Here is a 13119-nt window from a genome sequence, read left to right on the forward strand (position 1 = left end):
GTGGGCTCCATGCACCCCGTACCCGAGTCCAGCATGGACTTCTCCAGGTGGGGTCTTCCAGCACAGGCTGAAGAGACGACGGCTTGACCTTGCTACACTCGCTCTTACCTCCACGCAATCTCCCCTCCTCTCTGCCCATCTTACCCCTCCTCATCCTCCAGCTCTCAGCTGCAACACCCCCTTCCTCAGGCAGGGTCTCTGGTGCCCTCGGGGCTCCTACAGCTCCCTCTCCCAGCCCGGCCCGTTCTGGGTCGTCAGTGTCCGGGGATGGGTCTATCTACTCCGCTGGGCTGGGAGCCCCAGGAGACGGGGGCAGGCCTGTTGTGGTCGCTGCGGTGTCCCCAGCCCTGCCCAGCACAGGGCCAGGCACAAAGGAAGTTCACTGGAGGTTGAAGGGATGAAGGAACACGCAAATCAAGCTCTTCTGGAGTCAGGATTTGGGGGCTTTTCTCACAGCTCCCACTGGCAGCTGGAAAGCAGCCGGAAGGAAGTGCACCCACCTTGCTCCCCGGGGGATGGTTTGCTGGAGCCACTGGCACCGACACTGGGACCACCAAAGGGGCTGCGGTCATGTTGTCCAAGGACTTCCTGCCTCCCGGGGAACTCTGCCTGTCCCCCTCTGGCCTCAGCACCTGTCTTGGTGGCTTGCAAAACTCCATGCCACACACCTACACACAGAGAAGAGCCAGCCCTTTAAGAGACACAGTACGTAGGGAGCAAGGGGCCCCTCCAGAGCAGCACAGCCCTGACTCCCGGCCCCCAGCCAGGCTCCCTGCAGGAGGACGGCTCCATCCTGAGATGAATGGCAGCTTCAAGCCCCTTCACCTGGGGCTCCTGCTTCCCTCGAGGTGACGGCCACTGGTCGCTGTGAAAACACGTGGCTTGCTCAGCCCTCTCTCTGTATAAAACATCTGGCTGCAATTCTTGCAGACGTAAGTGCTCCTTGGCTCTGCCCAGTCTGTGGGACCACCACTGTGCTGGTTCCTGTGGGGAAGAAAGGGAGAATGGGACTCCGTCCCCAAACACTGATCCTCTGACAGACAGCTTTGGACGAACCCTAAAGAAATGGACATGATGCCCCCGATTCTCCGTGGCCTGGTGCTTACCCCTTCAGGAGTGAAGCATCCAGAGCTCGCTCACCCAGGCCCAGCACATCAAAGCCACCAGAGTTCTCCCGAGGGGCTTCTGAACTTACCAGCCACCCGCCATGTTCTCCTCCTTCATCGGGTTGGGGAGCCGGTAGATATTTCCACCCTGAAGACGAAAATACATCTGAGCCAACATATCAGAAATGAGATGCAAGAGTGAAAACTGTAAGACTTGGAAGAAAACACAGGTATAATTCTTGGTGACCCTGGAGTAAGCAGTGGTTTCTTGGATGACTCCAAAACCAAACAAAAGACAGACGTATTGGACTTCATCAAAACTTACAACTTCTGTGCTTCAAAGGACATCATCAAGAAGTGAAAAGACAGAATAAGAGAAAGAAGTTGCAAATCATGTATCTGATAAGGGACTATGTATATTTCTGTATCAGTGATACATAATGAACTCTCACAGCTCAAAAATAAAATCACAACCCAATTTAAAAATGGGCAAAGAGTCTGAGTAGACACTTACCCAAAGAGGATATACAAATGGCCATTAAAAGATGCTCAGGATTATTAGCCATCGGGGAAATGCAAATTAAACTATAATGAGATTATCATTTCCCACCCACTAAGGTGAACCAACTGGACAGTAACAAGTGTTGGTGAGGATGCAGAGAAACTGCAGGCCTCATACACTCTGGGTAGGGATATAAAACAGCACAGCTTTTTGGAAAAGTCTGGCACTTCCTCCAATAGAATTACCCTAGAGCCCAGCAATTCCCCTCCAAGGTATTTCCCAAGAGAAATGAAAACATATGTCTAAACAATAATCTGTACACAAATGTTCATAGCACCGTTATCACAATGGCCAAGAAGGGAAAACAACCCAAATATCTATCAGCTGATGAATGGATAAATAAAATATGGTGTTTCCAAACAATGCACAAGTTACCAGCGATAAAAAGGAGTGAAGTTCTGACCCGTGCTACAGCACAGAGGAACTCTGAGAACATCAGGTTAAGTGAAAGAAGCAAAAGACACAAAAGGCCACGCAGCGTTAGGATTCCAATCACATGAAGTGTCCAGAATAGGCAAATCCATGGAGACAGAAAGTAGATGCATGGTTGCCAGGGGCTGGGAGGGATGGAGAGATTGCGGGTGACAACCAACGGTGTGGGGTTTCTTTTTGCGGTGATGAAAGTGTATTGGCAAAGAGTGGCGATGCGAGCACGACCTCGTAAACAAACTAAAAACTACTGGATGTTGCACTTCAAGATGGCGAATTAGATGGCACGTGAATATTAAAGCTGTGGAAAAAAAAAGAGGAGGAGGTAGCTGAGGTGCGACAGGAAGGATGCTGGACCTCGGAACATCACGAAGAGACGTGGCCAAGCTCTCTGTGCCCAGGACCTCGTGGGCACGATGTGGGAGGACCCAAGCTGCTCCAAAAGGGCGGACCAGTGCCAGGCCTGCAGTAGGGGCTAGTCGGACTTGTGGACCTGTGATTCACAACCAGAATAGACACAGCATTTCACGTACAAATATCAAGGGTAAAGGAGCTCTGCCTTTACATTCTCTGAAGAAGTGAAGGAGGCAAATCCAAAAGGAAGCGAAAGGCAGAAAGAAAGCAAACAGAAAAAGTTTAGTGAAGAAACATGACGCAAAGTGTCTCTGACAACTCTAAAGCCCTGTTCTGTTTTGTGTGTGTGTGTTGCAGGGCGGAGGGTGATGGGAGGAACCATCATTTCTCTGGACCTTCATTCCCCCCTCTGTAAACAAACTGCATCTGAGGATTTGCTGAGGTTAAATACAGTGCCTGGACAAGTCAGAAACACGGACTCAGGTAAGGACGAGACTCTGCCCCCCGCATGGTCAGGTCCCGTGAGAGGGCCCTGGTACCTGGATCCTGTTGAGTATCATCAGCTTGGACTTGGAGTCCCAGGGGGGATCCGCTGGAGGTCCGGCCAACGACGAGAAGGAGGCCATGGCTACCTGGCTTGGAGAAGCTGCACAGCAAATATCCATTTTCACTTTCTCCTTCCGGAAGTGCTGGGCCCCGGAGTTGCCAGAGAAGAGCCTGTAGCCTCCGCCCCAGGAGCAGACCGGGCCCTCTCCACCTTTTGTGGCCCCGGAAGCCGTGCCATTCTCAGCCTGGGCCTGCTTCCCTGGGAGGTGGGCTCTGGATGGCTCCTCCCCTCCTAACTGGGTCTGATGCAGGCCCCGAGGGAGAAGATGTCCCTAGGTCCAAGGTCCCTTTCGAGGATCTCAACTGCTTGGCCAGAGAGGAGATGTCTGGGTTTCCAGGAGGGTCCAGGGACGCCGCCGTGGGGGCAGGTGGAGCAGCAGCCACTTTTGGTCTTCCCTTTGTGTCCTGGCTCACGCTGCTGGGGGAGGGCTCTGTGGGTAAAGCGGGTGTGGATTTTCTCCTGCGGGCTAGGGATCCCTCTGGATCAGGGTTCACGGGGCCAGCATGGAGAGAGTCAACAGTGGGTGCCACAGGTGGGGGTTGCTGTGGCCACGGCCCCTGCAGTGACTTCAGGGCAACTCGATTGCCGTCGGGTGTGGGAAGCTGGGAGGAGGCGGCGGCCACCTGGGTGTGGGAGAAGATCCGCTGGGACTTGGTGATCACCTGGAACACCTGCATCTGCTCGTGGCTCACCAGAGACTCCTGAGACTTCAGGACCAGCTGCTGGAAGAGCGGTGTGGCATCCGACGGGAGGCCGCTGGACTTCTGGCCGTCCTGGGTGCCAGGCTTACCAGGGTTCTGCCACGAGGAGTCGCAGTCGAACTTGCTCTTCTTGGAAGCCCAGGAGTCGTCTTCCCCGCTGGTGCTGACATATCTGGGGTCGCCCGAGGCCTCCCCCTGGGCCTTCAGGAGCGTGGGAGGGAAAGACGGCGTGTCCTCCAGACCGGTGCACTGGCTGGGTGAGGGCTCCCCAGCAGGGGAGTCGCTGCTGAGCCCGGGGCCCGGCTCGGAACCCTCCCGGGACGGCACTGCAGAGGGCTTGTGGACGACAAACATACTGTTTCCTTTGCTCTTAGGGCAGCCCGACAGGTTTCAGAGCCACTGGAAACTGTGGCTTGATGGCTGGGAACTGGCGGGGACAGTCTGGCCATGGAACAGAGGCAGGCAGGCGGGCAGGGAGCGCCCTCGGGCCAGCCCTCCAGGGATGATGGGGGCTGGAGCAGCGGCAGCTCCGGCTCGGCTGGGTCGGGGCCGCTGTTCTCCGCTGCCCGTGAGTGGACGGCTGTGAACACGTCCATGGCAGGCTCCTTCCGTGGGGGCCGGGGCTCCTCGGGAACCTCAGTGCCCAGGGCTCCTGGGGCCGCCGGGGTGCTGGCTGGGCCGCAGGAGGAGGACCCTGACGAGGGCAGGGAGGAACAGGCCGTGATCCTCCCTTCGCCGCTGTCTGAAGGCCCTCCCAGGGCTGGCCCGGGAGAAGGGATCTTCTGGCAGATGATGCTGCTCACGATACAGCGCAGGAGGTCTCGGTTGGACAAGAGGGAGATGGGGGATGGGGCTTCCGGGGGCACCAGGGACCACAGGCTCGCGGGTGCGGGCTGGCAGGCCACCTCGTGCGGGTGAGTTCCCGCAGGGCTCCTCCTCCGGAGGGGCCTCCTTGAGGATGCACAGGCCGTGCTGGACCTCGTAGTGCCGGCGCACGGAGCGGTAGTCGCTGTAGCTCTTGCTGCAGCCCTGCTCAATGCACACAAAGGGCTTGGACTTCTGGTGGGTGAGCGTGTGCCCAGTCCTGGAATCACATGAGAAAGTTAGTGGGTGTCTCGGCGTGGGTCACCCACTGCAGGAGCCCAGGCGTGTCCCCAGGGGGCAGCAGCATCGCAACTCAGAAACTGTGCTCAGACCCTATGAGGAAAGACCCCTGCTACGGCCAAAGCCGTCTGGAAGGGGGAGCTCTTGCCCTCACCCCTAAGCAAACCCCTAACCTGAGATTAAAAAAATCAGTGGGAGCCAAGTCAGAGTTCCCCAAAGTGGGTTCCTAAGGAACACCAGTCTCCAGAGTTGCTCCCTGAGGACTTGGGCTCAGCTGGCAAATAAGTTTGGGAAAAACACTCTTTACTTCTTGGAGGTTCCTAGGAGCAAACTGAAAAGCCACAGAGCAGATAAAGAGATATTTGTTGAACTTTCCATGTCTCTCAAACTTATTTGCCCACAAAACCATGTTTTTAAAATAGACCCTTTTAGCATCCCCGAGAAGCAGAGAACCAGAGTTCTGAGAACAAACTTAAGGAAACGCTAACTTGGGGATGATCCTTCCTTGAACAAAGGAGTCTTCGCCTTCCCACAGGAGTCCTCTAGACAGCTACCTGGGAGCCCCACAGCAACAACAACAAAAAGCCAAATGTGCCTATAATTTCTGCAAATATAAACGAATGCAAGTATGTATTATATTTACATCATACTTATACCTGCATTAATATATTATAAATATAAACAAATGGGTAAATCACCCTCTGGGTTCCCAACAATCCTACTCCGGATGGTTCTAATCAATGGAACCAAGTAAATAATGAAACCCTTTCCCAAACGTGGACCCTTGGCCTCCATCTGAGGGAAGCAGCAGAGAGGGCATCCGGAGACCCACTTTCTAGCCCTGTTACCAGCTTGTGACAGGAGTAAATCATTTCCCATCCTTAATGGCGAGAGGGGAGAGGATACAATGAAAGCGGGATTCATCGAAGGCTCAGTAAAGGCTGGGGGAGCTGTAAACATGCAAGGGATCGTCCTCTCCCACTTACGAGTCTCTCAGTTTGAAAGTCTGTCTCTCCTCCCTCGGCAGCAAGAAAAGCTTATCATTTCTAAGACATGAAGAAGAAACGGAATTCTGCTCCTCTTACACTGAGCTTGCTTTTGAAAGTCAAGTTTAAAAAAAATCGAGTTAATAAAAGGTGGAATTAAAAGAGGAAAAAAGAGAGTGAACACTGCATTGCCATGTTCTAGAAACAGGCATTTCAGAACCCCTCACGCCCTGGTGTTATGCCAACATATATTCCTCATGGAGTGCATATCTGTTCTGCTCAGACACCTACCAAGGACTCTGAAACTTTCTCTACACAGTTAGCCCAACTCCCTCCATGACAAAATTGCCTCTGGAGTGTGTTTTGAAAGCACATGGGTCCTGCCTGCAAATCGCAGCGGCGCTCTCCTCACTGCAGTGAATCTGGAGGCTGGGGAGGGCGGGCTGTCCGGGGCAGTGTAGGCCCTGCCCCGACAAATACTGACCGTGGTACGAGCACAGGTCGCACACACCTGGGACACTCGACGGTGGGGGGCGGTGCAGGTGGATGGGATGGGATGCAAAAGAACCAGGAACACGCCCAGCCCCCAGCAGCCCCCTGAACAGATGTCCCGACCAGACTCCTACATACAGGTGGTCCTGACGCTTAAAGGCCTTGCTGCAGATTTTGCACACGTGTCTCCTCTCCTGGCTGTGCGTCAGGTAGTGCTTGCTGAGAAGACTGGCGCTGCTGAACACCTTCCCGCAGAGGCTGCAGTCCAGGAGTGGGTTCTGAGGGGACCTGTGCTGCCGCTTTCCTTTCCTTGTGCTCCCAGACGTGGCCCTGCCTCCTTCGTTAGCCTCTTTGGGCACCTTGAGCACGCCTAGCCCCAGGTCTAGACAGAGGGAGAAAGCACAGGTTATGACATCCGGGAACATCGGAGCCCGGGCGGAAGCACTCTACCACCCTCGGACCAACTTCAGCAGCTGAGTCCAACTCAGGGAGTTGGCCGAGAACCCCAACTTCAGCAGCTTCACTTGCAGAGAAGACCAGGCTTAGCACCAGGTGAGGGGGAGAAGGGACCCTGGTCAGGCCACACCTCCAGGGCGGCACCCAATCTTCAAGCCACACTTGGGGGGTAAGGGAGGGGACAGCAACAGTCTGAGAGCTTCCAGGACAGAGTGACTCGACAGGCAGGACTTCATGACGGTAACATCAACAGCACACTTGCAAGTGCAATCCAGAAATGCACAATGCAAAATCTTAGAAAAGTTTAAGTCCTTTCTCCCAGCCAATTCCACTCTGGTTTTTTAATTAAGGAAATTAAGGCAGATCTGTACAAATTAACGGAGATCTTGCAGTTAACTGCAAGCGAGTTAACTGCAGCATTGTTTTTCCTGGTGAAATGTGAGAAACCACCTAATAACTGACACAAGGGAAGGTGGGTGACTGCATTCTGGTCTCAGTGGTCTATGGCTCAGGCATTTAAGATACAACTGTAGGAAAATATCTGATGACGTGAAAGGATGTTCATGCTGTACCACTAAGTGCTGTGCCACTAACAAGAGGATTGCTGAAAAACGGAATGATCTAGTCTTTAGAAGGGACAAATAAATTTGAATACAAACAAACAGAATGGGATTCATTGGTAGCATCATGGATCAACTTAATTTTCCTTTTCCTGTATATCTGAATTTTCCATGTTTATGTACTTCTTGGGTAAATGATAAAAGGTATTTCCACGAATCACCTCATCAGAGGAACAGGTGAAGAGGCTGGGAATGTCCATGTGGGAGAGGGAGATGTCTTCAAGTAGCTGAAGGGCCAGGATGTGGAGGAGGGAGCACACTGCTTCTGTCTTGCTACAAGGGGCAGAGCTAGATTTGATGAATAAAAGGTAAAGAGAGGGACTTCCCTGGTGGCGCAGTGATTAAGAATCCGCCTGCCAATGCAAGGGACATGGGGTCGAGCCCTGGTCCAGGAAGATCCCACATGCTGCGGAGCAGCAAAGCCCGTGCGCCACAACTACTGAGCCTGCGCTCTAGAGCCCACGAGCCACAACTACTGAAGCCCACGCGCCCAGAGCCCGTGCTCCGCAACAAGAGAAGCCACCTCAATGACAAGCCCGTGAACCGCAACGAAAAGTAGCCCCCGCTTGCTGCAACTAGGGAAAGCCCACATGCAGCAACGAAGACCCAATGCAGCCAAAAATAAATAAATAAATTTATATTAAAAAGATGTGTAAAAAAAAGTATAGGGAAGCTGATTTTAAATCACTAGAGACGTAAGGACAGTGGATACAAGACCTAAGAACTCTGCAGGCTTGCTGCTGTGTTCCTAGCTCCTGGGATTCCCATTCCTGTACTCGTAGGCACACAGTAACTATTGGATGGATGAATCATGGAAGAGTTTTCTACCCCTTAAGATGGATTAGACTGCCTCACGTGATAGCAAGTTTAAAAACTGCCCTTCATCTAGGATGCAGCAGAGGCTGGACCCAAGAATCCAACAGGTCAGGGCGTGCATACTGCACTAAAGGACCCCAAATGCTAATTCTCTGTGGCTGAGATGTAGCTTGAGAGACACAGCAGAAAGGAACCTCGACTCTCATCCCAACTCTGTCTCTGGCCATTTGTCACTTAACCTGTCTGGTCTACATCTTCTTCATACGAAAAGCTGCTGTGTTGAGTGGTCGAATGATTCTAACAGTTTAAATGAGGGAAAATAGGACTCCCATGTGGGAAAGTCCTTGCCTTGATAACTTACTTTTAAAATGTTCATTAGAGGACTTCCCTGGTGGCACAGTGGATAAGACTCCGCGCTCCCAATGCAGGGGGCCCGGGTTCGATCCCTGGCCAGGGAACTAGATCCCATATGCATGTGGCAACTAAGAGTTCGCATACCACAACTAGGGAGCCCGCCTGCCACAACTAACACCTGGTGCAACCAAATAAATAAATAATAATAATTTTTTTTAAAAAAGATGAGTATTTAAAATAAATAAATAAAAATCAAATCAAATCAAATCAAATGCTCATTAGGACCTCCCTGGTGGCACAGTGGTTAAGAATCCGCCTGCCAATGCAGGGGACACGGGTTCGAGCCCTGGTCCGGGAAGATCCCACATGCCGCGGAGCAACTAAGCCCCTGCGACACAACTACTGAGCCTGCACTCTACAGCCCGCAAGCCACAACTACTGAGCCCACGTGCCACAATTACTGAAGCCCGTGCACCTAGAGCCCGTGCTCTGCAACGAGAAGCCACCGCGGTGAAGAGCCCGTACACCGCAAAGAAGAGTAGCCCCCGCTCGCCACAAATAGAGAAAGCCCGCGTGCAGCAACGAAGACCCAACGCAGCCTAAATAAACAAACAGAAGGTTTTCTCTAAAAATAAATAAATAAATTAAATGCTTATTAAAGCAACTGTTAAACTAGAGAACAAAATGTGGTTTCAAAAAAATTGGCAGGGACACTGAAAAACAGGCACACTGAGTCACTGGCCCGGGAAGCCACTTGCTCTTCCCAGAAAGCATGTGCACAAGCTCTAAAACTGTGTGTGTTCTCCGACCAGCAAGCCTACAGGGAGGAATATGTGCGAAGAACTCATCCAAGAGAAAAAGTCAATGGAAAAGTTATTCACAGATCCACTCTAACAGTCTATCAGGCAAGAATATGGTCCGACAATACAATGGAATAACCATTACAATGACAACCGAATAGTCTACCTTCATATAAGAAAGCAGACTCACTAAGTTTTAGAAACTTCAAATGAATTAGACACTTAATACATCTCTGCAAAACCATGTGTACCCTAGTGGCCTCACCTACGTTTTTTAAAAATCCACGTGTGGGAGCCATGGTGGGGATTTTAATTGTTATTACTTTTCTTTATTTTCTAACTTTTCTATATAAATATATATCACTTTCTAATTAAAATATATAAGCATATCTATTTCTATGAATCTGAATTTAAGTTAGAGAAGTGTAAAGAGTTAAAATTTAACGTTCAGTGGATGTTTTTTAACAAGGTAACCAAAAAAAAAAAATCCTCAAGTTTAAAACAAATTAGGAAAAATTGAACTAGATTAATGCTTTGTAACATTCACTGGGGGGCACAGACCCATATGAAAATCTGGTGAAATATCACAGTTTCTCTGCCCAGCAAAACGCACACGTACTCACCCTAGCAGCATTTTTAGGTAATTTCTGTGGTTCAGGTTGAGAACCTGAATTACTGTAACCAGGCCTGGCCCAGCACCTGCAATACCAAGGATGGCCTTGGTTTCTAGGATTTCACATTTAGCCATGGTTCCAACACGGGGACAAGGCTAACGGCTTGTCTACATTGTGTGGAGTGCGGGCCTCGGCAGTCTTTCATTCTAGCGAGTATGCAGGACAGTTCTTGAGCTGCTGATCCCAATTAACATTGACATTTGTTCTGCAGGGCTGTTCCGGATGTGGCCTTCCATGCGTGTGGTGTGATTATAAATACGAAGGAGCTCTAAGCAACTTACCCAAGAACCCATGAAGTGGGTTAAAAACAAAAATCAAATTTATCCTCTGGCGGAAGTCTGAAGGTAAACCAAAAGGTGATGTAACCAACGTCTCTGACTGTTCCACTAGTTCTCCCTTTGCTCCTCCGCTGCGGAAGAGAAAGACTTAGAACTGCATCAATGGACTGTGGGAAGGTATTCTAACAGTAGTGGTAAAAATCACTACCATCTGTCCAGTGCTTCCCAGCCTGCAAAGCGCTTTTACTTTCATTTCTTCTTTTGCTTCTTACCGCTGGCACTCTGGGGGGAAAGCAGAGTGGGTATTATTGTAAGGCAGTCTGAGATTCCGGATCTGCATACTCCACCAGCGGCTTCATGGAGTCACTGTCCTTCCCTGAATACACGGACAGGGCATCCAAGTTGTCCTCCAGCATCTCGCTGGGCGCGTCAGGCATCAGGAGGCTGGGCTCCAGGTCCAAGTGGCTCAGGCCGTCGTACAGCAGGTCTCGTGAGCCAGGCCCCAGATCCCGGTTGAGGGTGTCGCTGCATTTGAGCGCCTGGCTCTCGGGAAACGAAGGGAGGTGCATCTCGGATGGAAGGGTGCCCTTGTCCCCCAGGCTGCACTGGTCCATGGCTCTCCACTACCAGGTCTCAGCCAACAGCTACTCTCTAGACAAGCAAGGCTGTGTAAGGAGTCAGGGAGGAGAGAGCTCTTGGTGGTGTTTATTTCCTGAGAATGAACGAGGAGGAATCACAATTATGAGATGGCAACACACATGGTGGATAGAGCGTGGACTTGGAATTCAAACAGACCTGTATGGGGGTTTGTTCTCGGCCACTTAACAGCCACATGACCTTGGGCAAGTCACTTAAGGTCCATGAGCCCTAGTTTCCTCATCTTTAAACTGAGCATAAGAGTACCTCCATCATAAGAGTGTTGTAAGGAAAAAGCAACCGAAATGTCCATCAACAGACGAATGGATAAAGAAGATGTGGTACATATATACAATGCAATATTACTCAGCAATAAAAGAGAACAAACTAATGCCATCTGCAGCAACATGGATAGACCTAGAGATTGTCATACTGAGTGAAGTAAGTCAGACACAGAAAGACAAATATCATATGATATCACTTATATGTGGAATCTAAAAAAAGGGGGATACAAATGAACTTATTTATAAAACGGAAGTAGAGTCATGGATGTAGAAAACAAATTTATGTTTACCAGGGGATGGTGGGGGGAAGGGATAAATTGTGAGATTGGGATTGACATACACACTACTATATATAAAACAGATAACTAATAAGAACCTACTGTATAGTACAGGTAACTCTACTCAATACTCTGTAATGGCCTCTATGGGAAACGAATCTCAAAAAAGAGTTGATATATGTATATGTATAACTGATTCACTTTGCTGTACACCTGAAACCAACACAACATTGTAAATCAACTATACCCCTACAAAAATTTTTAAAAAAGAAGAAGAAGAAAAAAAAAGATTGTTGTGAGGAATAAATGAAAGGATTTTGGCAACATGGTGGACTAAACTGACCTCTTTCTCCAACTATAAACACATAGAGATATGAGAAAAGACCATTTTTAATACAGAGTCAAGCTCAAGAGACAGGTAAGACCCCAAGTGCCAGCAACAATGAGGAAACTCAAAGCCACAGGTGCGAGCACAAGTTGGCCCAAGGGGAAAGTCAGACTCCAATACAGGGCCTGGAACTGTCATCCAATACGGTGGCCACCAGTCACATGTGGTGATGACACACTTGAAATGTGGCCCCGAATTGAGACCTGCTGTGAGTGTCAAATACACTGGATTTGGAAGACTTAGTACCCCAAATAATTCATTTTCATATTGATTACATGTTGAAATGAGAATATTTCGGATCTACTGGCTTAAATGTAATATGTTATTAAAATTAATTTCATCTACCTCTTTATTTTTTAATGTGGCTATCTGCAAATTTTAAATTATATACATGGCTCATATTATATTTCTCTTAAAGGGCACTACCCTGGAGGCTGGGACCTGAGGTTGTAACAAACACATGGAAAAGGAAACAGGGACTTGAGTTCACAGGCAAGGGAGACCTGGGACCCTGGAAGAGCCAAGCCATCCACAGGAAAACTAAATAAATGAAAGAAAAACACCGCACACAAGCCTTGAAAAGCATCACAAGAACTAGTTCAAAACAGGACGAGAGACAACAAAACCTAGCAGAGAAAAGAAGACACAAGGGGCAAGGACTTTTTTAAAAGAAACAAATGAAACTTCTAGAAATGAAAGACTTTTAAATTTAAAACTCACTGGGAGGGTTAAACAGCAGATAAACAGTGCTGAAGAGACAAATAATGAACGGGCAGAGCAATCTGAAGATAATTCTCCCCCAGAATTCAGTGCAGAAAGAGAAACAAATGGAAAATACAAATGAAGAAGCAAATGCAAAAGTCCAACATATGCCTAAAAGGGGTCCTGAAAGGGAAGAGGAGAGGATGGAGAAGACATGGTACCTCAGGATGGCGGAGGGATTTCCAGAACTGCGGAAACACAGGGCTCCAGACTTAAAGATATGATTCTTGAAGGTATATGGTTAATCATGAACAAGCACTGCAAGGCCAGAGCAGGACAAAAAAAAAATGAATTCACTCCTCGACACACAAGCAGAACTGCAGAACCCTAAAGACCAAGAGAAAACCCTAAAGACTACCACGAAGACCAGGCAGATCCTTTACAACTTCTCAACAGAAACGAGGCTAGAAGACAAGGACTACCACCACCTGC

General features: G+C 49.6%; 1 protein-coding gene and 1 pseudogene across 2 annotated transcripts in view; one reads left to right on the forward strand and one right to left on the reverse strand.

Moving 5' to 3' along the window:
• LOC309794493 (BRD4-interacting chromatin-remodeling complex-associated protein-like) overlaps positions 1–10631 on the forward strand; it is an 84998-nt gene extending 74367 nt beyond the window's left edge. The window contains exon 5 of the transcript XR_014292062.1: positions 10273–10631. The gene's annotated coding sequence lies outside the window, so the exon portion shown is untranslated. The remainder of the gene's footprint in view (positions 1–10272) is intronic.
• LOC309794499 (zinc finger protein 541-like) overlaps positions 1–12696 on the reverse strand; it is a 30306-nt pseudogene extending 17610 nt beyond the window's left edge. The window contains exons 1-6 of the transcript in view: positions 10647–12696; positions 6480–6723; positions 2991–4843; positions 1196–1254; positions 826–984; positions 501–668 (exon numbers count right to left, since the gene is read on the reverse strand). The product of the transcript in view is annotated as a zinc finger protein 541-like (transcript). The remainder of the gene's footprint in view (positions 1–500; positions 669–825; positions 985–1195; positions 1255–2990; positions 4844–6479; positions 6724–10646) is intronic.
• Between the last annotated feature and the right edge of the window lie 423 nt (positions 12697–13119).

This window comes from Mesoplodon mirus (genome assembly GCF_964341445.2).
Source record: "Mesoplodon mirus genome assembly, chromosome: 19".
NCBI lineage: Eukaryota > Metazoa > Chordata > Mammalia > Artiodactyla > Ziphiidae > Mesoplodon > Mesoplodon mirus.